The following is a 27354-nucleotide window of genomic DNA, read 5'->3' on the forward strand; positions in this document are numbered from 1 at the left end:
AGGGAGAGCAGGGCAGTTGCAGCTCTCGCTCGCTCTCGGCTTCGGAGGAAGAGTCACTGCCATAGCCCAGCTGGGAGCCGCCTCTTCTGCTGCTGCTGGACCCTGCACCCCTGCCCTGCCAGGACACCCTGGTGCTTCAGCTCGCTGTTTCCAAGCAGCCTGCTGGAGCACCGGGAGCGTCACCGCCCCAGGGTTCGTGAAGCAAATCCTCTCTTTTCCATCCCTTCCCATCTGGGACACGGCCGCCATCCCCGCGCGCTCCCCGAGCTCGCCCCACAGCGCCCCCTGCAGCCGCGGGGGAATCATCGCACCCGCCCTGCCGGCCGGGAGCCACCGGCGCCCCTGGCGGCTGTGACGGGAACTGCGCCAAAGGGAAAAGTGCCGAGAGCGCTCAGCTGGGTTCCTGTTCTGTTTGATGTTAATTCCATTGATGTTGCTGTTGTTTGTTTGCCTTGTTATACATGCTAGTAAAGAACCGTTATTCCTATTCCATTATCTTTGCCTGAGAGCCCCTTAATTTCAAAATTGTACTAATTCAGAGGGAGGGAGTTTGCATTCTCCATTCCAAGGGAGGCTCTTGCTTTTCCTAGCAGACACCTGTCTTCAAACAGAAACATCCCCCCCCCCCCCCCGAAAAAAAAAATCAATTTAGATACTTTCAGTAGCTCTGCCTAAATTCTTGAATAAACTAAAGGTACAAAGCATTCATTTTGGAATCTACCTTAAAGCTTTTCTTACCTTAAAGCTTTTCTATAACTTGCCAGAAGCAAGTTAACATGAATCAGTAAATTAATAGTTTTTTGGTGTTTTTTTTTTTGGGGGTGGGGTTGTTTTATTTTTTCTGGGATGCACTTTTACTAGCTAGTATGTGCAATACAAACAAAAGTAGTATTTGCAAACACAAATAGCAGAGCTTTCAATCTCAGAAAAGCAAGTATTACATATGTGGAGATTATATTTCCTCTAAAATCTTATACACGAACATGTATATACACGGACCTTATGCTAGAGGTGTATCGAATTTAGAGATATAAAAAGGCAAAAATTATCTGTTTAGCTAACAACAAGTTAGTAAAATACCAATGAAAACCTGCAGTGTAAGGATGAAGTGTGAAAACCTGAGGATGTCAAATTTCATCCTTCTTGAGAATAAAGTAAATCTCTAGGACAGAGCTGCACACATGAGTGTGATAGCATCAGAACAAACCCAAAATATTCGCCATATATAGATGGAGGGAATAACAGTGTCAATTTAAGCAACAAGTGAATGACAGAACATGCAAAAAACAGGTGTGAGGACACAGGTTTTTTTGCGAAGTCCCTGGGTGTATTTTTCTTCTGCTGTAGCTTGTACATTAACTTTGATCCTGGATATTCAAAATGCTTCTCTTTAGATATTAGAATAAGTTCAGAGACTACTGCAAAATACTTCAGATAAGGCATCAGACAATGACTGTATTTTACTTTAACTTTGCTTTGTAATAAGAACATTAGATGTTATTAGTCTATGTTCACTTCTTGAAGTGCTTTCTCTCAGATTTGATGAAGAATTCTTGTTTTTTGGGGGTTTTTTTGTTTTTTTTTTTGTTTGTTTTGTTTTGTTTTTTTGTTTTTGGGGGGTAGGGGGTTTGTGGCAGCAGCCAAATCATACTAGACTACAAAGTAAAAAAAAACAACTAAAATAACTGTTTATCAACTATGCTCTCTTTACAGCTCAAAACAAGATTCAGCTGAATGGCAACTAATAGCAACACATCCTGGACCCTGACACATTTCAATAGAGGAGGAACATTTTGGGTCATGGTGCATAAAGGATTCACAATGTATTTTCTGGGGTTTCAATGCACTCAAAGCAGAAGCCTGCATCTCATCTAATGAATATTTAACAAAAGCATAAAATGTGCAAGAGCAAATTTATTTGCTATGGGTGCTTGCTGCACAGGCATATTAAAGCAGCACGAATACCTACAATGGAGATGATAAAACAGATACAGCAACCTGGTATTTGTAGTTTTGTCCCAGGTATTTAATGACTACACCACAAAAAAACTGAAGAACATAAATGAATCAACATGAAAAATATTTATGTACACACATTATGCAATGTTAACTGCTTCTGTAAAACTAGATCATTGACAAAGACACGAAAAAGTATGAAACTTCAATACATGCCCAGCCCTTTTTAAAAAAAATATTCCTAAACAAGGACCTGAAGAAGCAAGCAGTTAATCCAAGAAAAATATTGAGTAATTCTTCAAGAAATACCCCTGCAGTATTCACTGTTAATTTCTGAACCCTCTCTCATTCTTTTTATCTTCAATAATACAGTCCATGATACTCAATATCACCAAAATATTTTTTTAACATATTACTTTTATTTACATCAAACTAGCATTCCCTTGTTTAAAAACAGACTTTCACTTGAAAACAAAACAAAACAAAAAAAACCCTAAAACTGAGCACAGCATTTTACTTCAGAGAAAACATTTTGGTTAAAAACTTGAACACTGTGGATGTAACACTAACTGCATGCTTTTCCTAGCAAACTGTCTTTTCTGCTCACCTGACAAACTAAAAATACCCATTATTTGCTATTTTTATGCCTTTTCTATGCCATTAATTCAAATATCATCCTCCATGACAAAACTCTAGTTCGGCCAAACTGCAAATATTACATAAATTATTTGAAGCAGGAATGCCAGTAAAATACCTCCACATTTCTCCAGCCTTCCAAGTAATTAATTCCTCATGAAAAATTAAACTTCCCTCTTATGATCATTTGGATGAAACCTCAGGCATATTTGACCTAAATCTAGCATTGATATTTGGGAAATGATTGGGCACTGCAACTCCAAATCTGCCTTGCCATGCCCAGCTCGGGAATGAGAATATAGGAGGTAAAACACCCCCAGGTTTGCCACAGGCTAGCAAAGACTCAGGAAAGCCAAGAAGAGGAAATCAGGTTAAAAATCTTTTTTGTGCTTTGTCATTGAAAACCAGACTTTATAGCACACATAGAGCAGAAGGCACATAAGTCAAAATGTTTCAGCACAAGACAGAAAAGCCACTAAACAATATTGGTACTTGACCACACATCAACTTTTTAATATCAAAAAGATGTGCTGTTTTACTCTTGATACGAATGCATGTGTTTAGAATGGACATTAAAAAAAATCTATAAAACATTCAAATGTTTTACATAAAAAAACCCGCACAATCTGTTGCTACATTTCTTACTACAATTTTTGTTGATCTTTTAAGCAAATTAAGAACAGGCTTTATTAATAACCAGTTGTGTAAACTGCTCGTTGTTTGTTTATTTTTTCAAATTATCACTTAATGACACTTACAAAAGCCATTAAAAATGCATGGCAGTTATTCTAGCCAGTATGAAGTGTTGCACTTAATTTAATGATTAAAATGCAATTACCTGCATAGAAAAGCACAAGATAATATGAACATCATAAAGGAGTTTAACATGTTTTTATTCTGAATTTTGAGTACTGTAAATTGTTGTATATTATGGCAGTGAAAATCCAGAATTACAGGAGATGTACAAACAGAATGGCACAATCTGTGTCACAGAAAGAATTCAAACAAGAAAAGTGCTCTTTTAGAGCACCTGTTGCTGCAGAAAGGATATGTTTCTTTGCCTCACTGAAGTCAACAACAGTTTTAGTATTCAACTCTTTGGAAGTTCAACTAATCCTTAGTGTGATAAAACATATGGAAGCAATACTTCCATGGGCCTTAGCAGATTTTACAGTCCTATATAAGCACTATGCTAAGCTTTATAGCACATCCACGCATCTCACTGGCAGTGTTACATCATAAACTAGGTCTGGCTGTATCCATAATAATTTGTTCATGTGCCCATGCCTGATTTAAATCACATACATAAGACTAGGTGTTTTGATCTTACTAGGTAGTAACAATAATGGAACCATAGACAAGAGAAATAAAATTGTAGCAAGAGTAAATCACAACCCATGTGACAAACCCATCTAGTATGCAACAAAATGTGGTAGAGCGCTGTCAGTTTACCTGTCTGCCAAAATAATTACTGTCAAAGAGAAAATAAGCTGACATCACTGGTATTCTACTTCTAAGAGCCAAGTTACTTCTCTACAATCTTCAAAAAATTAAATGTGTTCTGAATAAATAAATTACACCAAACCAGAGTCTAGTATGTTCCCAAATGTACTGTTCAGTGCTCCATTTCGCAACAATTTAAAATTCAAACATTTATCTGCTACACCATCAACTTATAAAGTCTTTCTGAAAAAGAAATGCAACTTAGGAAAACTACACTAAAACAGCATGTAGACAAAACCATTAACAAGAATGACTGATACAATAAAACCAGACAGCCCTGAACTTCTACTTCTGTGGCACACTTTTGCAGTAATAGCAAACTAATGACTTGCCATTCCATACAAAGGGAATACTCTCCACATGAGGTGTGCACTGTTGAACCTGGAAGGTCTCAGGATGCATCATGCACAAGGTTTCTCAGCACACTGCTCTTTTAGGAAGCCAGCCTGTATTCTTCCATTAAATATATCACTCACTGGATCTTAAGACAAAAAAATATAGAGGGTATAAAGTAGTTCTCCAAATGTTATACTGAATTTCACTGTTTTCTGTTTCCCAATCACATAACAAAAGATGACCAGATTGCATCTAGAAGTAAAACACAGGCACTCAAAGAAAAAGCCACAATAGCACTATCCAGGAAAAAAGGACTTAAGTATGAAACCAAGAAAAATGATGGCATTCTGGTAAAGCCTAAGAAATTCATTCTGAGAGAATGCAGCAGACAGTCTGCTTTATCAGTTAGGGTTGAGTTAATTTTTACAAGTACTGCTGTTGGTATTCACTAACAGTTTTCTATTCCAATCTCTTGTGAATAACTTTTTTTTAACAGAAGAATCTTCCTTGCTTCCTTTCATTTCTCACAATCTTTGTTTTCCTTTCCAGAAACTATACTCCTTGCTCTCTAAACAAGTCTTCACAAAATATGCCAAGGAAGCAATTTGGAGAAAGAAGTCAGATTTGTGATTCCAAATCCACAGCTGGGAAATACCTACCTGTTTTTCCTTTTTTAATTTTTTTTTAAATGCTTCCTTCCCTCTCTACTAAGTACAAATTTCTGTGTCTCTTCCCTTTGTGAGGAAATAATTTCATTATGAGGTAATCATGACTAGCCTAATATGAGAACAAAACCAGGGAATTTATTTAAGACCATAAGCAATTTATTCTGAAGGATTAAGGAAATACTTCTCAAGGGATTCTTCTTATTTTTTAAAATTATACCTTTGCAAAAACAAAAACAAAAACCCAAAAAGAACCACAAAACCCCCGAAAATTGACCAAAAAAAAAAAAAAAAACAAACAAAAAAAACCCACCAAAAACCACCAAAAGCCAGGCTGTATAAATGTCTATTCATTCTACAAATTCAGGGATCTGGTGAACCAATCCAAGCCGTTCTGTGGCAGAAAATGTTCCACTCAAAACCATGATAAAGTAAAACTTTGGTTAGTTGTTATCACCAAGCACTTTGGACTGCCATAGTCACTGTTCCTGGCATGTACTATCAGAACACGGTTTATCTCAAAAAACACACTGCACCTGTAATCCTAGGCACCAAAATCAGCACTACTGGCATCCAACATAAAGTTAGTATCCATTGCAGTAAAATAAAGTACAAAGAAAAAGTCTACCCACCAAGAAAAACTTAATAGAATAACTGATACAAATTCAGGTATAACATCATGATGAAAAGAAACTTGGGAAAGTTTTCCAGTTCCTGTTTTGTTTGACACACAATCATTAAATCAGTAGTCAATCACAAGAAACATCAACCTCTGAAGTATGAGCCTCTGAGCCCTTCCCCCCACCTCAGATGAGAATAAAATTATGACAGTTGCTATTCATGATAAATGACTTGCAGGGAACACCAGATAAGTGATAAATTACTCCATTTTGCTAAACAGCCATTTAAATTCATAAGTAAAATGGCTACACCATGCAATTTCCTCACTAATTTTCATGTCCTTTTATTTAATCACACAGAGTATGCACTTCAAAAGCAGTTTTGTAATTGGGGAGGGAGAGGAAAGCAAGCAGGAGTCTTCAAGGAATGGTGCCATCCTAGTATACATAAAATACTAAATTGCCAGAAGGTGAAAATAGGAGAACCTTTTTCGAATTAGCAGTTGCATCCTTAATAAGTAGACTACAGTATCCTGCACTTTATATCATAGTGATAATGCCTCAAAAAATTACTCAAAACCCCAAAGTTGGAAATCAAGATTTTTTTAAAGACATTCTTGTTAAATTAAGAATAAACTGCAAAATGTCAAATACTCTCACATCACTTTTATATTCACAGGAGAAACTACTTTTACTCAACCTTACTGTTGTCTTAAAACTCATTTATGAATTTTGGTAAGAAGATGGGAAACCAGAGAAGAATTTTTCCAACAAATATATACAGGGTTCAGTTTCTGCACCAAGCTAAAAACAATGCTAGATTTTTCACTGACTTTACAGCTAAAGTACAAAATGCAGATTTCTAGCTTTCAAAGGATCAGAATCACAGACTTTCAGTGTTATGACAGGGCGTGGGTCAGAGACAGAGGTGACACACACCCCAGAGCCTCCATGTGACAACAGCATGTTTTATTGTTCACATCCTCTTATATAGGAGATTCAAAAGTCCCTGGTCCAGACAGCTGATTGCTCTGGCCTTAATACTGCCCAGCTCCCTGACCAGTGAGATGTCTGCTGCCCAGGGTGGAAGGAACATTGCTGGGTGAAGTCCCTGTTTGATTTTGAATATTGTTGTCAACCCAGGGGCCGGCCCATGAAACTGGTTTGGGTCTCTTGTTTATAGCTGAATTAATTGTCCAGTACAAGCCAGCTTCTACTGCAACATTTCAGTATCAGATTGCTTACAGAACTGGTAGAAAAACTGATGTTATTATAGGAAAAAAATAGTGGTTTTAATTTTACTCCCTATAAGTACATAACTTGTGCAAATGCAAGTTTTAGAATTATTTTGCTTTAAGTGATGAAACAGTTATGGTAAATTCTATCTCTGGATCCTGGGCTTGCTCTCATCTGCTTCTATCTCACAGAGGAGATCTGCACAAAAACCAAACGCAGTTATTCTTAAAAAAATTGAAAGCAAAAGTGTTTGTCCTAGATAAAAATCCATTTTCTGCTTCTTGGATGAAGCAGTAGAAACTTACTCCTTGCTGAGCATTTTCCAAATGACTTGCATTCCTTTTTCATTGTCCTAAGTAAAAATGTGGAATAGGATAAGCAAGAAAAATTGGTTTTACTTTGTTGGTGTTATATTTAAACACACATTTCAAATGAAAGAACAAGGAAGAAAATAATCCCCAACTAAGAAATTTTATGTGTAGAAAGAGTTAAGTGATCTGATAAGGAACAGTAACAAAGCTAATAAGAAACTTCTGGGACATCAGCTGAATACCTCTCTTATGGCACCACGCAGCACTAGAGGATTAGTGCATCATGTCCTGGGGTTTAGATACAATAAAAAACAACAAGCAATTTTCTAGTCCTAATTAACTCCTGTTAAAAGAAGCCCTTTGTAGCAATAAGCTTTCTAGAGATGCAGGGGGAATGCCACTGCAGTGGTATTATGTACATGATGAGCCACTGCTATAAAGCCAGTTTTGCACTTGTCTCAGAGAGGTACTATGGGAATATGTAGCATTAAACTCAGTGAAAAGAAATACAGCATGGTTTTGAAAAAGGTAAAACAAAACACCGTCCAGAGGGGGATTGACAAAACCATCCTTTTTTTTTTTTTTTCTGCCTCTGCCTCAGATTCTATCATTGAAGGAATGTCTACATAGAAACATTTGGGAAAATCAGTTGGATCTCTGTGTTAGTCCTCAAAACATGTTTGGAAGAAGCTATTTATGACTCTTGGTCTTCCTATAAACATAGGAAATTGAATATGAAAATTGTTGTTTTATTACATCTTCCAGCCTGTTGAGGATACTCTCATTTAAGAAAGATTTTTCATATATAAAACAAAAAAATATCTGAGTTACTAAGCATAGGAGGAATACATTCTATGAAAGGATCCTACAGCAACAAAGGGGATCTGAGGAGCTGAAGTCTCAGCTGAAGAAATCTGCTGTTCAAAATAATGAGCAGAGAGATGTGTTAATGGCCTGTTGCCACACTAGAAATATTTGATCCAAACAAGCCATGCCTAACATCTTTTTGCAACCCTGCCTCTTCAAATGAAGTGAAAGGAATTCCTATGTCAGCTACAAAAGAGTAAAAGAACTCTTTTTTATTGATTAATTCTGGATATAGAAGAAGCTCAAAACTTCTCAAAGACAGGCAGATGATTGGTCAAAAATACTCTTTGATCTCAATTTGTCACGTGGAAAATAATTCAGCCAAAACTGTATTTTTAACAATTTTTTTCTACATAGAAGTAGTAGTATCAGGATAAATATGCCTTCTTGTGATGCATTTGATATTTCTTTTGACGTCTCAGAATTATCTTCTGCCACCATCAGTACCTAAGTCAGGTGTTCAAATGAGCTACGGGAACAGAAATGTTATTATTAAACACTAAAGTACAAGTTATAAGAAACTCAATATAATGCTTTTGGAAATTTTTTTCTTCTGAAGAATGAAAAAAGAAGAAGAATTTCATTTAGTGAGCAAACAAAAGTGCCAATTTAAGATCCTTTGGATACTTGGTATTGAACTCTAATATCTAATAAACTTAATTAAAAATTCAGACAACCTTCCTCCAAATGTTATATTGATTAATGATCACTACAATGACTAATGATATTTTACCTTTATGACTGTAACTGATGGACAAAGCACAAAGGACAAGAGAAACATTTAATTGATGAGCACGGCACAGACTTTTACTGGACTGGGTTAAGAACAGACAACACTCTGATCTGGAAAGAAGAATCAACTGTGTGTCTACAGTTAAAAAAAAAATAAAAGTTTATTTTGAAATGGTGGCAAATTGAAAAAAATTATTAGTAACTGTTTGGTATAACAAGGATTCTGGTCAACACCATGGATAAAAGCAGCTGTCTGTACAGAGAAAAGCATCCACAGGTATTCACACATAACTGCAACCACCTCCATATGTATGGAAGAAACATTCAAGGGCAAATCCAGAATCAGGAAATGACTATTTAAAAATTCAGATAAAACACTCAAAAGGACTTCACAACTCGCAGAAAACCTTGGTGGTTATAACACTGCTTTTACCATCTCTGGAGGCTGCAACATACCTTCCTAGAAATGTTTTGACCTACTACTTTCAGGTTTGTTCCTGTTTGTTTCAATGCTGCCCTCCACTCTCTTCTTCCTGTATCTTAGCTTTTCTCCTTAAGAGACCTTTCTTATTGCAGTACAATTTATGCTGAGAGGCAAAGGTAGGCTAAGCTGTATGCCAGTCAGTGTTCTCACTAATCAGCAGTCACTGGAAATCCCCAAACACATTTGAAGATCAGAATAAACTCTAATAATAATAAAAGAAAAAACAACACACCTCTATTTGTATTTTGTGTGCAGCAGTCAGATAAAAGAATATATAAAAGTAGGGTGTTAAGGATAGGGGAGAAGGCAAACTGAATTCAAATTAGTTTAACACATTTTATTCTGTAAAAGACTCTAAAGCTTCATGAAATCTACAGAAGTGTGACAGAGATACACTACATCAATGTATTATAGCTATTTTTTTGCCTTTCTGGCATTACTGTTTATTCTTAAATTAATCCTGACTTTCCAAGACAATAAAAAAAAGGCAAAACTACCATTCTTTTTGTAATGGTTTGACAGGATATAGCTTTTTATCATACCCCTTCTTCCTACCCCCAAATCAAAATATAGGTCATAGCATTTCAGAACATGGGAGACATTGAGGAAAGAGTATCCACATAAGCAAGAACTTATTACTGAATATAACAGCAGGGTTTTGTGTAAATTACAAGCGGAGGAATTCAGATAATTTCACATCTCAAAATCTGATTTGACTGCAAATAAAATACATTTTTTTTTGCTAATAATCACAGATAGCTCTCAATGCAATTTACATCAAGTCTTAAAGGACTATTAGCAGCTACATAACAAAGAGTTTTAAGAAAAATGTTGCTGAAATAAGTAATTGCCACTACAAAGCCACTTCATGAAACAAGCCTGCTTACAGAGGTTCCAATTGTGTAGCATGAAAAAGCTTCTTAGACACATAGTAAGACATCAGTGAAATATTAAAGCTCTGAAATCCATTCCCCCACACCTTTTCCCATTATTCTCTAAAGCTTACTCCCAATAACATGATAAAGGAGGATACAATTCAAATAAATTTGATGGATACCTTAACACGTTTCAAGTAACAGCCGTGCATTTTTAAACAAGATAATTCTTGCTATCAGAATTTAAATGCTAAATCAGAATGTTAAACTTAATTCTTAAATCAGAATGCTAAACTTCACAGAATCACAGAATAGGTCAAGCTGGAAGGGACCACAATGGGACATTTGGTCTGGTGTCCCTGCATAAGCAGGGTCATCCCAGAGCACACAGGACAAGATCGTGTCCAGATGGTTCTGGAATCTCTTCAGCAAGGGAGATTCCACACCATCTCTGAGCAATCCATCCCAGTTCACAGTTACCTGCCCAGCAAAGTTCTTCCTCATGTTCAGGTGGAACTTCTGGTGCATCAGTTCCTGCCATTGCCTCTTGTCCTATTGAGTAGAGCCTGGTCCATCCTCTGACATGTCCCCTCAGAGACATTGATAGGGTTCCCTCTCAGTCATCTCTCCTTGGGACCGAACAGGCCCAGCTCCCTCAGCCTTTCCTCAGAAGGGAGATGCTCCAGTCCCTTGATCATCTTTGTAGCCCTCCAGTGGACCAGCTCCAGGAGCTCCATGTCTCTCTCTTGTCCCGAGGAGCCCAGAAATGGACTCAACACTCCAGATGTGTCTCACCAGGGCAGAGTAGAGGGCCAGGATCACCCCTTGACCTGCTGGCCATGCAGTTCCTAATGAACTCCAGGACACCATTGGCCTTCTTGGTCATAAGAACACACTTCTGGCCCAAGGACAGCTTGTTGTTCACCAGGACCCCCAGGTCCTTCTCCACAGCACTTCTTATTCTTCTTTTCAATAAATACCAGGGTTTGGCAACATTCACTCTTAAATAGAGTTTAATAATGTTCTAGCATACTTTCAGTAAGCTAAAACAAAACAAGGCTTTCAAGATCTACTCTTGATACCAATTTTTCTTTTAAATGAGACTTCCAAAAATTGATAAGCAGGTTTCTTGGCCTGACCATAGCTTTAAAACTAATATGTGCACTGATTTATTTTCAACTATGAATATATAAAAAGAGCTATGTCTAGATTTATATTTAAAGGACCATTTTAGGCATGCATTTTAGAAATATAAAAGATTTCTAACTCTCTCCAAGTCTTACTATCAAATCTGTGAAAATCCAAGAAAACTTGTGCAAGTAGCAAAATAATCAGTATTATATATGTTCCACATTTAGTTTTTTGAAGACTGACTAGTCCCTTCTCCATTAATTCAGTATTACCTCCTTATTTTTTCAGAAGTCATAAGTCTTTGAAACTGTTTGATAAGGAGGCCTCCCTACTGAGATTACCAATAGTCTTTTTATAGAAGCCTGCAGGAGCACTGTAAAAGCAAAAGAAGATTAGTAGAGTATAAAAATAATTGGACTGTAGTGCTGTATTGATATTTTAGAGGAAAGATTTGCTGTCATGACTGGGCCAAGTTGTCTGCTGGTAAATTCCACTGAAGACAGCACATTTGCACTGCTGGTACTTTATCCTGCTCTTTATGCAATAAATATGTGTAAGAAGGTGAGATAGCTAGAGTGTCATAGATAACGTGACATATATGCAGCATTGCATGGATCTAACATAAAACTTAACAACTCATTTCTCAGGTAATGGAAAAGGTAGAAAAAAGATGGAGATAGAAGAGTGACATTGTCAGTGATATTGCCTCATTTTAGAAACATTAGATATTAAGAAGTAATTTCACCTCTCCAGGAACTTGTCAAAAATAACTACTTAAAATACTTCAATATTTATTATTACTGCATAGAAGCTTAGTGTTATTTACAGCCTTCTATGTCTGCCCTACAGACATGAAACAGAAACGAGACTGTAATCATCCAAAGAACACTTACAGAAGAAAACACACCTGAAAAAATAATTCAACATATCTTACCAAGGATAATCAAAAGAGAAAAGCTGTGACACTCTATTGATAAGCACATTACATAAATTTCAGGTTTGGGTACTATTTCTTTTTCATGTATCTAATCTGTATTCGGGGTCTGAAATTTCTCTACATTTCAAGGCATTAAGATTGTATTCATCACAATTGCTTGTACTCCACTAAGCCGTTGACTGGAGAGGGCAGGGAAAAAAGCAATGGAGTATCATTCACTTAATGTTCTAGCAACTGACATTTATTTTCCACAAATTTCTATCTCCTAACCAATGTGGAAAAAAGTGCAAGACTGAAGACTCTGTCAACAACAGCAGGAACCACAGGCTGGCTCCTTCTGCACAGCTTGAGCATGACTGCTGGTCCCACACTAAACCACACAGGAATCAGGAGCAAGGACTACAACCAGATTAACTATTCACATATAAATCCTGCAACATAGAACAAATTCTGTGAAATTTTTCAATATAATAAACCCCTTATTTTCCCCTCAGAGAAAAAAAAAAACCAAACACTCCCTCTACAGTATACAGTAAGTAAAAGTTTGTTTCAAATCATAAATTGAACACAAATGCTCTTACCAGCAACATCCTTTTTTTTCTCTCCCACTTGTGCTTCATAGGTGCCCTGTAATTAACCATCAGCTGTTTAGATGCACAGCTCCAGCCAGAGGCTGCTTAGATTTTACATTTATTACATTGGGATAATGCCATCATGCAGTAGCCAGAGTGAAAGGATCAATATACAGAGAATGTTTGCACTCTGAGTTACATAGGCTATTAATTAAACCTTCTTCAACAACCCTACTGTTTATTTGCATTGCTGAATATAGTTTTGTTTTCCTAAAGTCCCTCTTCATTTTATAGCACTCTGAGAAAATAAGTAAACCCCATTGTGCACAACACACAAGATATTTGGTTCTGAATACGTGCCATTACACTCCTAAAGCTATTTGATTACTACTCTGGATACTTTCAAATTAATTAAAATTGAAGAGTTCTTGAAAAAACACACCAGCATTCATCACAGAACCACCAGGTCAGTTATTATGCTCACAAAATTGTTTTAATCTGTTTGAACTTTCAGGAAAAGGAATTACTGCATCTGTGAAGGAATCATTTTGCAATTATTATCTCTATTTCTCCCCAAGGCTCCAACACCTTACAGATTTCCCAAGGTTTTGGATTCAAAACTAATAGGAAGCTGTGTTTAAAGTAGTTTAAAATTCTGCCATCAGTTCCATTGTTGTGGTAACATTATATCACAGTACTCAAATGAAATTGTATAGATGTAAATAGTTTAAAATTAAAGGTCTCTGCATCATTAAGAATTCTGCTTAATTGTCATTAAATTAGAAATTTTCAGACTAGCAGTCCATTCTTTAGTAATTCACTTCTACCTGAGTTAATTTTCATTGGATTCCTAAACTGAAATCTAGAGGTAAACCACAATTTAACTGAAGGATAATTTGATTATTTTATTATTCAAGGATTATTTGTTTGTATTTTAGTCTGGGGCTATGGAGACAATATGCACACTGAAGTATTTCCATCTCATAAGCAAAAGCAGGCAACACTCATCAGTCTGATAGCCATGAAATTAAGAATGTTTGATGTATCCAAGGGCAGCTCCTGCAGCTCTTGGTTTTCCTGCTACAGCTATCTCAGTTATTTCCTGACTCCCACAATATTGAGTTAATACGCAACTTTTCTGTGCTGCTGTACAAGAAACAGACTAATTTAAGCAGCTTCAGGCTCCTTATCTTTATTTTCTATCCTCATCTCCCACATTTTGGGGCTTTTTGTGCAAGCACCAAGAAAAGCTGAACAGCAGCCTGCCCTGGCTCCTCAGAATGCAGTAACACCAACAGAACTTTTCTTCACCCATCCTGTTGTGGGTCTTTTGTCACCTGGATGCCAAGAATAGGAAATTAGCCATTAAACTACTAAATCCATTTACCCCATATTAGCAAAGAACTACTGCAGAATAAAGGGAAAGTACAGCTAAAGATTCTATTAAAACTCAGGAATTTACCATGGATTCCCAAATTGGTTTCAGGACAAGCTGCATCTTGAACCATTTCTAGTGGCGCAATAATCAGCATCCAGATATTTCTCCCTGGCTAGTGAGTAGGGTCAGGACAAGATAATTTTTAATATTCCTAGGCTTCTCTCAAGACTCATAAAATGACATTAAATCTTCTTCTCAATGTCATCAATTTTTCAAGCCTAGAATGATGTTTGGAAAAGCACATTTTCATTCTCTTAACACTCTTAATTTTGTGGAGTAACTTTCAGATGCTCTACTATGTCCTGTGTTTACTCACTCCAGCCCAGCACTTTTTTTTTTCCTATAGGCACAGCTGACCACAGACAATGATCTATGGACCAAACAAGCCCCAAATCCTCAAGTGGGCAGATGCAGGATAATTCTGTGTTTTGGCTGCTATACATCCACAGCTTTCTCTCACTAATTGAGCTGTAACTTGAGTAGTGACCCAATTTTTGCTGTATCTTATATTGTCAGAACAGAACCAATTATCAACAGCTCCCAACAAAGTTAAATCTTTTTCACATTTTTCTTAAAACACCCTATTCATTTCTGATACACTTAAATTTAATTCAGTCTCTGTAGACCTCCCAATGCCTTGAATGTACACAGATGAATGCAAAAAGATTAAACATTTTCTTACTGTGACCTACAACAATGTGCTGAAACTTTAATTATTATGTTAATTCAGACATTGGGCCCAGTGGATTTATTATATCCCAGAAGCTAACGCAATCTACTCTGAAGTGAGATGTAGGCATTAGTTGTATCTAAGTATTTTGTGTACGAATATTTAGGCTGTGTAGCAAAAGGCTACACACTAATACTAATTTTAAAACCTCATCCTAATTTTGCAGCTTTTTCCTCAAGTAGATGGCTTGTTCCTCAGAAAGAATCTGAAAGTGTGGCTCCTTTTAGCAACAAAACCTTGTGTCTCAGCCAGACATTATCATCCACAATTTCAAGGCTTTTGAAGCAAGACTGGTATTTATTAAATAAAATATATATATAAATATAATTATGCTTGTCTAGACTACCATCATAGCATAACATTGGAAAAAAAACCTCAGTCAACAACTCTTCTTTTTCCACTGCAGGATAGGATGAGGTACATTTCACACTGTATTAGAACAATAATATCCAATCCCAAAATAGTTTATTTGGAACAAAAATGGCCTATATATGTAAGACCATATCAATCACTGAAAATTAAGGTTTGACCTTGTCCTTAATAGAAAATACAGGTGTTTTTGATCAGCTATCCCTCACAAAAAATGCAGTTTTGTATCATTCACCAAGGAAAAAATGGCTACTGATTTCTTTTTTAATTAACCCCCAGCTTAGCCAATATTTTTCTTATTTTCCATTAGCAACATGATTGACAAAAATGAAACTCATATTTTAAATGATTTTGAAGAGGAAAAGAAATGTGGAGAAACTTTATGGGCTGAACATTACAGACTTTGGTAAAACCACTGAAACTTTGCTGACTACACAAACTTTTCAAGCAATGGAGCTGGGGTAGCTCATATTAGCCTTATTTTTCCTTGGTTATATAGAGTATTTTCTATTATAGAATTACAAAACACCTGTGTTGTAATTAGAAGCAATCTGGTTTTCATCAAAAGAATATTTTAAAAATGTTTCATATAATAAAGGTAAGCAGGAATTAATGAAAGCTTTCTGGCTTTGAACTACCAAGGCAGGGATTTGGTCCTGTGCTCATTTTTGATTATACATTTTAATTGCTTACCAACATATTGACTTGATAACCATCACAAAGATAATTCCAAATTACCAGATATAAATCTTTTTCCCCAAACAGCTAAAAAAAAAAAGATACAAAAGAATCCCTCTATCAATAGTTTCTCAAGTTGATGTAAATAAAGATGTTTGATATTCAAGTCCATGAATAGCTCAAGTATTTCTTTATATTGTTTTTAAGCAATGTGCCTACAAGAATATTTGTTTCCTAAGTTACATTAAACATTTTCCCACAGCAAGGTCCAACATGCAAGGGATTCTTAGACATTTGTACTCTACCCAGGTCTTACACTTACACTCACAACCTTCACATGAAAATAAGAGGCTTAATAATGCAAAGCTCAAATACAAATGTCTTTATGTTCTGGGTTTTTTTTCTTTAAATTCTCCAAGACCTGAGCTGGATCACTCTACAAAGATAACATTTGAACTTTAATCAATTATATGAACGCAATCTAATTCCCATTTGTATATAGGTATACAAAAAAAACCCCAGACCCAATTCCCTGGTTATGAACTTTCTTAATTTTCATTAAATTTTCATTAAATTAGTTGCTTCCTCTCCACGTCAGCATTTTTTTTTATACCTAAATTAAAAAAACCCCAAAATATTCTAAAAAATACTTTTTAAAATATGCAAGGTCATCTGATAAACTATGTCCATTTTTAATTCTTGCTCAAAACCAAACACTTTTTTCCTCGATAGTGAAAAAAGTATGTTTTTTTCCACACTATAGAAAGTTCAAAGTTACCATGGTAACTGAACAAGAAGTCACTAAGGACTTCCTGCTAGAGGCCTTTATAGTATATAAAAAGTACATTCAGTTAGAGGTATTGGAAAATCTTTTACAATTATTTTAAATACATAGAGCTAGCAAACTCAGTGGTGATTACGATGAACAAATGTTAAAAGTATATGTCTTGGTTATTTTTGCAGTAAGGTGAACCACTGGGAGGCTTGTTAATTAAAGGTCAACTACTCTAAATTGTATAAGAGAATGCTGGAAAACCTGTTCTTGCATGAACTTTGTGCTAAATTTTCTCAGCTAAGTATTTTGTTGTCAGGGAAAAAAGATAATTTAAGCCAAGTATTAGTTATATCTCAAATGAAGCAACTCATTTCTTGCCTGAGTCTGACAACTTAATGCAGCAAGTTAGCAAAAAACCAGCTAAGCCATGAGGTGTGTGAGAAAACACAGCCCTGCTTTTACATTTAGCATACGCCTATATATATACACACACACACACACATAAAAGCCACACATATTTCTAATTTTATCTTGTATGTTGTGCTAGAATATTTCTACATTTTTATATTAGCTATGACTGTCTTAAAATAATTAATTGGATAACATTATACTCAGCTCTCAATAGTTAGACCCCAAACTTCCATTAGCATTCCTAGGGACAGGGATTCCATCCTTCACATGGGGTTGTGTAATTCAGCATAACTGGCATTTTAATGAACTAAGTTCTTAACCATTCCCCATTGCTGATAAATTGTGTTATTCTACTCTGTTCAGGGCAGTTGTTGAGCAATTGAGTGCCTTGAAAGGAAGACAGGCTGAAATTTGGTCAGGCACTTAAATTTACTCTGAAATTTACCCAGGCCATTAACCAGCAAAGAAGGCATGAACAACTTTATTCTGTCCTTCACTACACACGTTTTTATTCCTATGTCTTTCTACTAGTTGTATAAATAGTTCTTATTCATTTTCAAGGTCTCGCTACAGGATGCCAAAGCCTGCAAAATCATTCAGGAAATTTCAATTATAAACAAGTAATTGGCTGAGAGAACAAAATCCCACACTGGTATGCCTGCCATTGATTTCTTTAAAAGATTAAAATAATCACATGTTTTTACTGTACATCCTCTCAGTCATTGCACAATCACATCCAGGCTTTTCAAATGTACATCTTGCATTAGGATGGACTCTAGAGCACTTTACTAATTAATTTAGGGCTGTATTTTAAGAGACATCTAGCATATTGTCATAAGCCCTTCCCTGAAGTTCTGTAGAGATGAAAGGACGTTTGGGTCAGCCTACACTTTTTAAAATCCATGGTATTTTTGGTCCTAGTTTCAAGACGTTTCAGACTTATCCAGCAGTAGTGCCATGGGCTTGCAGTGTGTAGTGACACGCAATAACACCACCTCACCTAAGCAAAAACTTTTGAATTCTGCAGTTACTCACCCTGTGGCATGTTTTAAGTGTATGCACATCAATGTGGAACTTAATTCAGAACATTAGTGTGGATTTATCTTCAGAGCTAAACAGGAAAATGTGAAATACCAACAAAAAGGGTGTTCTAGTCATATGAGAGTTGCAGCAAAGCTTGCACTTACAAAGGTTTATATTCTGAAGATTCAAGGTTGAAGATTTATCCTCTCTATTCCCTGGAATAGTACTTTTCTTACATTCAGGAATCATGTTAATTTAACTAGCATATAATGATGAAACCAACTGTTCTGGGCTGCACCAAAAAGGTGTGGGCCAGCAGATTGAGGGGAGCATTTCTTCCCCTCTACTCTGCCCTTGTGGGTGGATCACTTCACCTGGAGTGATCCAGCCAGTTCTGGGTCCTCAGCACAAGGATGTGGACCCTGTTGGAAGGTGTCTAGAGGAGAGCCAGAAAGATGCTCAGATGGCTGGATCACCTCTCCTGTGAAAGCAGGCTGAGAGAACTGGTGTTGTTTAGTCTGCAGAAGACATCAGGGAGACCTTAGAGCACCTTCCAGTACCTAAAGAGTGCTTTTTAAGGAAAAAAAGAGGGACTTTTTACACAAACAGATAGTGATGGGACAAGGGAAAATATGTTTAAACTCATGAAAGAGATATTTAAATTATATGTTAGGAAGAATTCTTTACTTAGTGAGACACTGGCACAGGCTGCCCAGAGAAATTGTGGATGCTCCATCCCTGGTAGTGTTCTGGGCCAGCCTAGATGAGGCTTTGAGCAACCTGGTCTAGCAAGCAGGTGGCATCCCAGCCCATGACAGAGGGATGGAACTAGATTATTTTTGAGGTCCCTTCCAACCTAAACCATTCTATAATTCTACATTTTGGTAATTAATCAACCCTGAGAAAGTTAACTTCCAGGGATTTTAGCATTTCTTTTTACACTATATCTATTTATTATCAGAGCAGATGGGAACATACTGAGGGGGAAATTTATGTGCCACAGCATATTTTGTGGTTCTATTTATTTAATAATCCAGACTTGGGACCCATCTGGACCACTTGGAGCTCCATGTTAGAACTCAAGTCCTCAGTTTTATTTCCACCTTATATGTTGTGAGGGAGGAGAAGAGATGGCACATGCCTAGTTCTCACCCAGCATGGAGTTAAAATAGGACTGGATCACCCATCTAGACCCAGCCACTGTGTGTGAACCCTGCCAGACAAATATTTCCAGTTCTCAATATTTAGAAATCAAGTTCAAAGCTTATTTGTAAAATACTAGTAAAACGAAAACAATATTTTCTAATAATTTTCTACTGTCTTCCCCTGAAAAGATCCTGAGATATCCTACATGTAGCAAATGCACTGAACTTAAGAACTGAATTCAAACCCTGTAATTTATTCTCAGCACTTTGCATTTCACTTAGATTTGAAAATGACAAGCTGTTGGTCCAATTTTTGTCAACATGTTTTTAATTAGTTCTGAATTTATGACAATTAAAGCTCACTGTTGCTTTTAAAATGAAGTTACTGAATTTGCCTTAATTTGTTTTCATTGCTCAGCAATGTGTGCATTTCAATTCAACATGAAAATATTCCATCCTCTCTGCTTTCTGTAGGGAAGACGTTACCATCAACACTATTGTTTTTTGTTTTTTTTTTTTTCCTGTGAAAATTATTGACTAGAAAATAAACTGAAAACATCTTTTGGGAATACTGGCCATGGTCCACATTTGACTGGCTCCATCTGTATCTCAGCTGACTCAAAGAACCCAATGCATTCCAAATCTTTTTCTTTGGGGGGGTGGGGGGAGAGGGTGAGAGAAGAGGAAAATGAAATATTGTGCCATTACACTGATTTTCTATTTCTTATGTCTGAAGCTGTAGATTTATAATGTAGATAAATAATGTCTATTATTCATTAATCTAGGACCATACCCCTCACAAAAAGCATGAAAGATGTACTTAGCTTAAAAGCTGAGACACTACACAAAAATTAATTGCCACTGAAACTTTGTTGGGGACAAGGAAAAAGGAGTTTGAAGTATGACTGGCATTCTAATGAAGAAATAATTTTGGCAAGTTCTTAGAGCCTTAATAATAAATGACAAAATTCTATATATTTGAAGAGCAAGCTTTAATCTCATATTCCTCAACCTCATTTCTCCTCCCTTGCTTTCATTTTTCATCAGGAAAGTAATTTTCTCTTCGCAGGTCCTCTGTGAATTCATATTGTTCATGCACCATTTCTTTTGTGAATGGCTGTAGACTGATCTATACAATATGAGAATCTGCAGACTCCATGTCTTGGTCAGAAATTGCAACAGAATCTTCCAAAAGAGCACTTTAAAAAAGTAGCAGAAGTTTTTGAAGTAGCAGAAGCTGGAATTATTAACCAAGCATGCTGAAGTCTAATAACAGAAGTACAATATGACAACCTGTTTTTGTCTTCAGGTAACATGAGTTTGCTTAGAAAGAAAAATGCACCAAGACCATATACTTTATAAGAACTCCACAGTCCATTTGGTTGTTGAGGATTTTGTCCTTTTTAACTTACTATATTTTCTCTTTTAAGCTAACTTTTGTACACTGTAACATTAAATCAAGAACTAAACAGCACTCTTACAAGATGATCTTATATGTTTAAAAGTAAATTTTTTATTATAGGCTATTGCTTTTCTAGTTGAACTATTAAAGTAAAAAAAAAACAACAAAACTCTGCTCTAATATCCAATTCAAATTACGAAATAATAGAGAAAACTGAACGAATTCCCCATAGCCCCAACTGTATCTCCATAAAGAATAATTACCTTAAGTGAATACCTAAAAATTACAGGATAAAAAATGAAAACATTCATAAATTTAACTCTAACATCTGTTACTTGAACTTTCACTGTGAAAAGTAAGTAAAATAATTTATTTTTTCCTTTTTTTTTTCTCAAGTAGATTCAATGTCATCACTCCCTGATTTATGCTAGTAAAAAGTTAACCCTATTACTAAGATGAATCTGTCTCAGTTGCTGTGTGCACTTTATTTGCGAGGTTTAACAATCTTTGTAAAAAAACAAATCTGTTAACTTCTTATAACTGCATACAGATGTGGCCCAGCTCAGGAGTAAAGATCTATCTGGTTGCCAAAGATATATCAAAAAAGTTCAACCAACAGAGAGCATTCTTCATCAAAATTCACTCAACTTAACATCTAATTTGTAATAGCAGTCCCTAAGAAACACTCATAACCCCCTCCACCCCTCAAATCCTTCTGACCAGGAAACAAATCTCTTAAAACCACATCCACCGTTCCTTTCCTGCTAGGAACCTCATTCATATACATATGTCAGCTCTACCAGAGCCTTTGTAATTGACTTTCAGGGGTGGTACCATTCAGGTCCAGGATCTGGGCTCCATGATCCTTGTGGGTCTCTTCCAGCTCAGCACAATCTGTGATTTGGTGACTTGTAATTAAATACTGGCAATAAAAGGTGATAACATAATTTTTCTATAAATTTCCCCTTTTGTTCTTGATCACTTATCAAAGAGGACAGTAAAGTCAACAATGCACTTGCCCCAGCGCACATCCATATGGGAAAGCCTCCTTCCCAAGAGCATTACTGCCTTTTGTTCATGCCTGTCCTGTAATTGGTGCAGTCAAGTCAGAGTAATGTGCTGGAATTCTGTTGTTCTCTTCAATGCCTCTTATCAGAGTCAGACTTTGTAATGCGTTTGAAATGTGGATTACTTGTTCAGAGAAGGAGGCCAAGTGGAAGCTGAATAACCCTGACCTTTTTGAGCTTGGAAAATCAAAACAGTACCAAAAAAAAAAAAAAATTGAAAAAAAAATTTAAAAAAATTTAAAAAAAACATAGCATTCATGACTGAAATGAGATATTTTCATCCTTTTCAGCTGCACATTCAGTGGTCAAAGTATGGTCTAATTAGGAAAACAAACAAACAACAAAACAACAGAAGTTGTTAAACAATTGCTTTGCTCAAAATATATTGAGAAAGTTGCAAGACTTCAAATGCAGTCATGCCACCACTGATACAAAAAATCTCGGTAAACAGTGAGGAGGAAATGCCTCTACATTAAATCTGTTTCTATGGTTTTTTAGCTACACACAATGCTTCTTCCATGGACTCATCTCTGAACCACAAGTTTGCTTTGTAGGTTTGATGAATGAGATGTATGGACTGTAAATCCAGTTTCCTGTTGAAAAGGCATAATACTTGCCATGACACTTAACTTAGCATAACACTTGGAACACCTTTGTTATTGTGGTTGCTGTAAATACCAAACCTGCCCTCAAAATGCAGCTATTTGCTCTCACAGTTGAAATATCTTCTGGTAAGAACCATACCTGTGTTTGAAATTACCATTTTTGACCCGCTCACGAAACAGTTTGAAAGGCCTCATTTACTTCTCCATTAATGACCTTCCTCTCAAGCAGAACCTTTGCACAACCATCATCTTGATATTCTCTTCAGATAAATCTTATTTACATTGATAAACACACACTATAAAATCAATACTTTCTAAAAGGACAGCAAACAGGAATGGGTTTTGACACGTCATCTACAAGATTTGTCGAAACTTATTTTACCATCTTTGTTGTCATCAAGAGATGTTCCAAGCATTTCAAGTAACATTCCTGTAAATCCAGTTGACAATGGTTATGCAGGGCACTGCGACCACAGCTTCATATCCCATTTATTAGTTTTCTTCTATCATACTTTTAATACCAAACAAATCTCTACCTCAAAGAGACGGATACTTGTCCTTTTCCATAGCAGAAAAGGGGTTCATTATATAATGAACTAATTCATTAACTACCTATTAATAGGGTTTCTGGGTACTCCAACAATACAAACAATAACAGCATTGATAGCATAAAGCACATGATTTGGTAATACCCTAAGAAAAGTATAAAACATCTTATTCTCCATGTGGCTAAACCCAGCAAACTCTTGACTCCCATTCAGTATCCCTGCACCTCTTCACTTCACTTTCCTAATTGAGACATGCTGTACTTACATAAGGGTACTTCATTCTGTCTTTCTCCCACTTCCCTCCAGCCTGTTACCTTCTTTCACAAAGGCACTGCAGCCTTGCAATAGCACCTTCAAGAGATATTTAAACCTGTAACAAGCAAATCTGTTTGGGGTTTTACCCTCCAAAAGTACCATAAGCCCAAGGCTTTTATTTTTTTTTAACCATCTGTTAATAATCTGTCTGGATTTAATTGGTTTGCAGTCACAACAAATATCATGTTGCATGCATTTATCACAAGACAATGACTTTCTGAAGGGCTGTGACACAGGATGCTATGATACCAGTTAGAACAGAATTGTTAAGCCTATTAAGCACCAGTGCCTATCCAGAGGAATGACAATACAAGCACAAAACTTGAGGGCAGAATTAGTCATCATTGTGAAAATCAGGCTTTTCAGCTTATATCAAAATCAGACTTCAGTCTGGCACTTTTAGTGTTTAATACCACTGTATTAAACCAGAGGTAAAAAGTTCTTGAAAAAAGCGGACTAACAAGCATGACACCCATTATTGTCCTTGTAATAACGTTACTGTATTGCTGTGGTCTGGCAGGGGCTGTCACTTCCACTTGCCTTTGCTTCCTGTTACTGCGGTCTGATGAGACATGGTGCAAGATCACATGTCACATCTCTTGAATTGAACCACTAATGCACTGATTTGCTTAATACAGAAACAGCTTCATAAGGAAATTTGCATGTACAAGACTTTATTTTCTTGAAGGACTGGGAGGAGGAGATCATACATATGCCAAGCATTGACAGGCTTTTCTTACACCACATAATACTGAGATGGTTTGAACTCCCTGCTCCATGTTCTCTCATTTGGCCAGTGGCTGAAATATACACAAGTATGTTTTTTACATTTGTTTGTGTGTGTTTAAATTTGGAACAGATACTTACATCAATTATGAAAGAAAACCCCAAACAACACTTTAAAGATCTGGTACAGTTATTACAAATCATTAAATGAAGTATTTCTACTTTTTTTTCTTTTTTTTTGAGACAAGACAAAAAAACCCATTTCTTTAAATAATCTTTACAAAGGTAAGTACAACAGCAGTCTTTCAGAGTATAAAAATCTTCCATTCTTCTAAAATCTCATAAAAGTGTGGGTAATTCAGCTGACCAGTACCCTGAAGGTCACACTTTAATTTAGTTTCACAACATCAAGTTTCTGGCCTACATCTGTCACATGCACTAGCAATCTCACTTTGCAGCTGCTACAAGGCATAGAGTTCTGATAAAATACAAGTCCACATTTCCACACCAAACTAAAGAACCATCTAGTTGTACTCTTTTTAGATGCAATTTTCCACTTATGAAAGAATTATTTATATTTCACTAGCAGAAACATCAGCTTTAAACTCACCTTGCTGAAGACTATCTTCTCTACTACCCAAATGATATAAGATATTAGGGACAAAGAATTCGAAAAAAGATACTGATTTCTGTCTTGGATTTCAAAGTTGCATCAATAAGCAAGAACATGCATTTCCAAAAAGTAAGTTAAATACTGATTGGTCACAGACACTAAGTCTTCTTATAGGCATCGTCTAAGGAACTTCCAGCCGCACTTTTGCTATGGGAGAGCAACAAAGTAGTAGACGACCAAAGAGTAACTTGCTAAAAATGTTTTCATTAATATCTGGGACTATTTTCAGGCTGCAGTCTTGGCCCAAGCCCTCTGTCAGGGTGCCCATCTAATGTCAGCAGAATCAGGCCTGAGTTTGCACTGGAAACTGGAAAGTTTTAGGTACATGGGTCTTATCTAAAAGGCATTCAGAAACTGTAAGAGATTTGACCTTAAGTTCCATTGATTTAAGTGAAAGAATTTGCAAGTGCAGAGGTGTTAATGCATGCAAACGCACTGGTGAACTTACTGGCATCAGAAATATTTTCTCTTTCTTCTTGAACGTGTGTATTCTGTAAGGTAAATGAAGTGCTAGCTGATGAATTAGCATTTTTGGTTGTCTTGTACTTGAAAGCTTCTTAACAAGGGCATTTTTATTTTATGTTACCATGAACATTATTACCATGTGCTTGTTAAACTACTTAGTGCAGTCTCTAAGGAGTTAAACATAGAAGTTACCTTTGCAAAAAAGGGAATGTGCTGTGAATCTCCAGTCCTTGTACTCTAACAAAATTGTCAGTGCACAGTTTGATCTTTACACTTTAACAGAAACCTAGACTTCCCTTCTCTACATGGCTACCAAATATCTTTGATATTTCACTGATTCTTTTTCCCTTAACTATTCTTCAAATTCTTGTTTGCTTTAAGGTATTAAAATTAGTGCTTAACAGCTGTTAATGAATCCTGCAACAGCCATTTCAAAGTCCTCTGGAGGAAGAGCTAAGAGCCTGCACCTTTTCTTCTGCTTTCAGATTTTAATACAAAACACAGAAAGAGGCAACAGGTAAAATAAGATTGATACACAATCTTCAGTAGCAGAAATTGCTGCCAACTATGCTGAAATTTTGAAGGGTCAGCCTGTGAGAATGGGCTGACTGCCCTACCAGCACAGTGGTGGACACATTCAGAGTTTAATCATTAAAACAATATTTTTATCAGGAATGGTAAAACATTAGCGTATACAAGTGAAAGGACTATTCTATTTACTTAGAATGCCCACATGATCATACAGCAATATAAGTCCTTTTAGTAATAGAGCAATTTTCTTTGTGAAATACTTACTAAGGAGAAAGTATTTTGGTAGTCTCAATGCCTGAGACTGATAACCTGAAGGTATAATAATTACTTTGTTATTTGGCAGAAGTCACTTATTTTTACTTTCTATTTAAAAACCATTTGAGGTTAGTCTCTAAAGGTTGCACATTATCATTGCCTCTGTTATAGTCCAACAGCATGTTGCTTTGTGCGCTATTCAACATCCAAGAAATATCTCTTATCTCCATCTAGCATAATTAAAATTCACCAAACAAAATTCTAGTTCATTCTTTGGCTTCTGTGTCTTGTCCATGGGAGGACAATTTCACTCAGGATTGTAAATGGTCTTTGAGTCATGAGCTAAATTCTGGATTAAATTTAATAGTAGCAAACAATTCAAAACTGTGCACACAATATATCCCCAGTGATATTATAGTCACTAGATTAAAAAAAATATATATCTATTTTCCCTTTCTAAGACTCAGCTCAACAGACAAGAATGGTGATTATTGAACATGGATTACAAAGGTCCCAAAGGCAGAGTAGAGTGATTCTTAAGGCAAGTTCAGACACTCAAGCTGACTCCCCTTCTTTTGAGGAAAGTTTAAACATATTTGCTCAATTTCTACACCAAACAGTTTGGAGATGGAGATGTCAAAGCTCAGCAAATTCTAACTACTTAAAAGTTGTCACACAACTGGAACTCAAGTGAAGGTGGGATGGAAAAAACATTTAAGTGATAAAGAACATATTTTTTTGCTATTGCTACATAAAATGTTTGAGTGGAGGAGGAAAAAAATATTAATTTCTTTTAGACAACATAAAGATAACTGCAATTAATATGCCATCAATTCTAACTAAGCTTTAGGTTTATGCAACTTGTTGCATTCAAATGGTGAAAAAAATGCTGCAGTGTTGCTAGAGTTCTCATTCCAGAAGAATAGAGATTTGTTCGCCAAAATTATTCCTTTAATTTTTGGTGACCCTTACTGTAGAGATGAATTAATTTAAAATTCTTCACAGTAAACTTGAATTTGTTTTAATTATTGCAGCTCTATAATTTAATCCTAAAATATTTATGATGCTGTAATAGGAAGAGGCAGATAAGAATCCTTACTTTTTATGAAGCCATGCATGGGACCCCGTATTTCTCTAGCATCAACACTTAATATTTAGGTAAGATTATTCTAGCATCCTTAGCAACAACAGTCTTTACAAAGAATGGAAGTCACCTTACCATGAACACATAAGCATATAATGGAAAGGTTATTTACCATGTCAGAAATTATCCACGTCATCAGTACATACACAATTCTTTGTCCAATCCCCAAAGCACTGCAAAACTTTAGGAAACT

At 36.1% G+C, this 27354-nt stretch overlaps 1 protein-coding gene across 18 annotated transcripts in view; it reads right to left on the reverse strand.

Moving 5' to 3' along the window:
- Positions 1–27354, reverse strand: part of NRXN1 (neurexin 1) — a 672652-nt gene that overhangs the window by 449051 nt on the left and 196247 nt on the right. The gene's annotated exons all lie outside the window — the stretch shown is intronic.

This window comes from Cinclus cinclus, chromosome 3 (genome assembly GCF_963662255.1).
Source record: "Cinclus cinclus chromosome 3, bCinCin1.1, whole genome shotgun sequence".
In the NCBI taxonomy this organism is placed as follows: domain Eukaryota; kingdom Metazoa; phylum Chordata; class Aves; order Passeriformes; family Cinclidae; genus Cinclus; species Cinclus cinclus.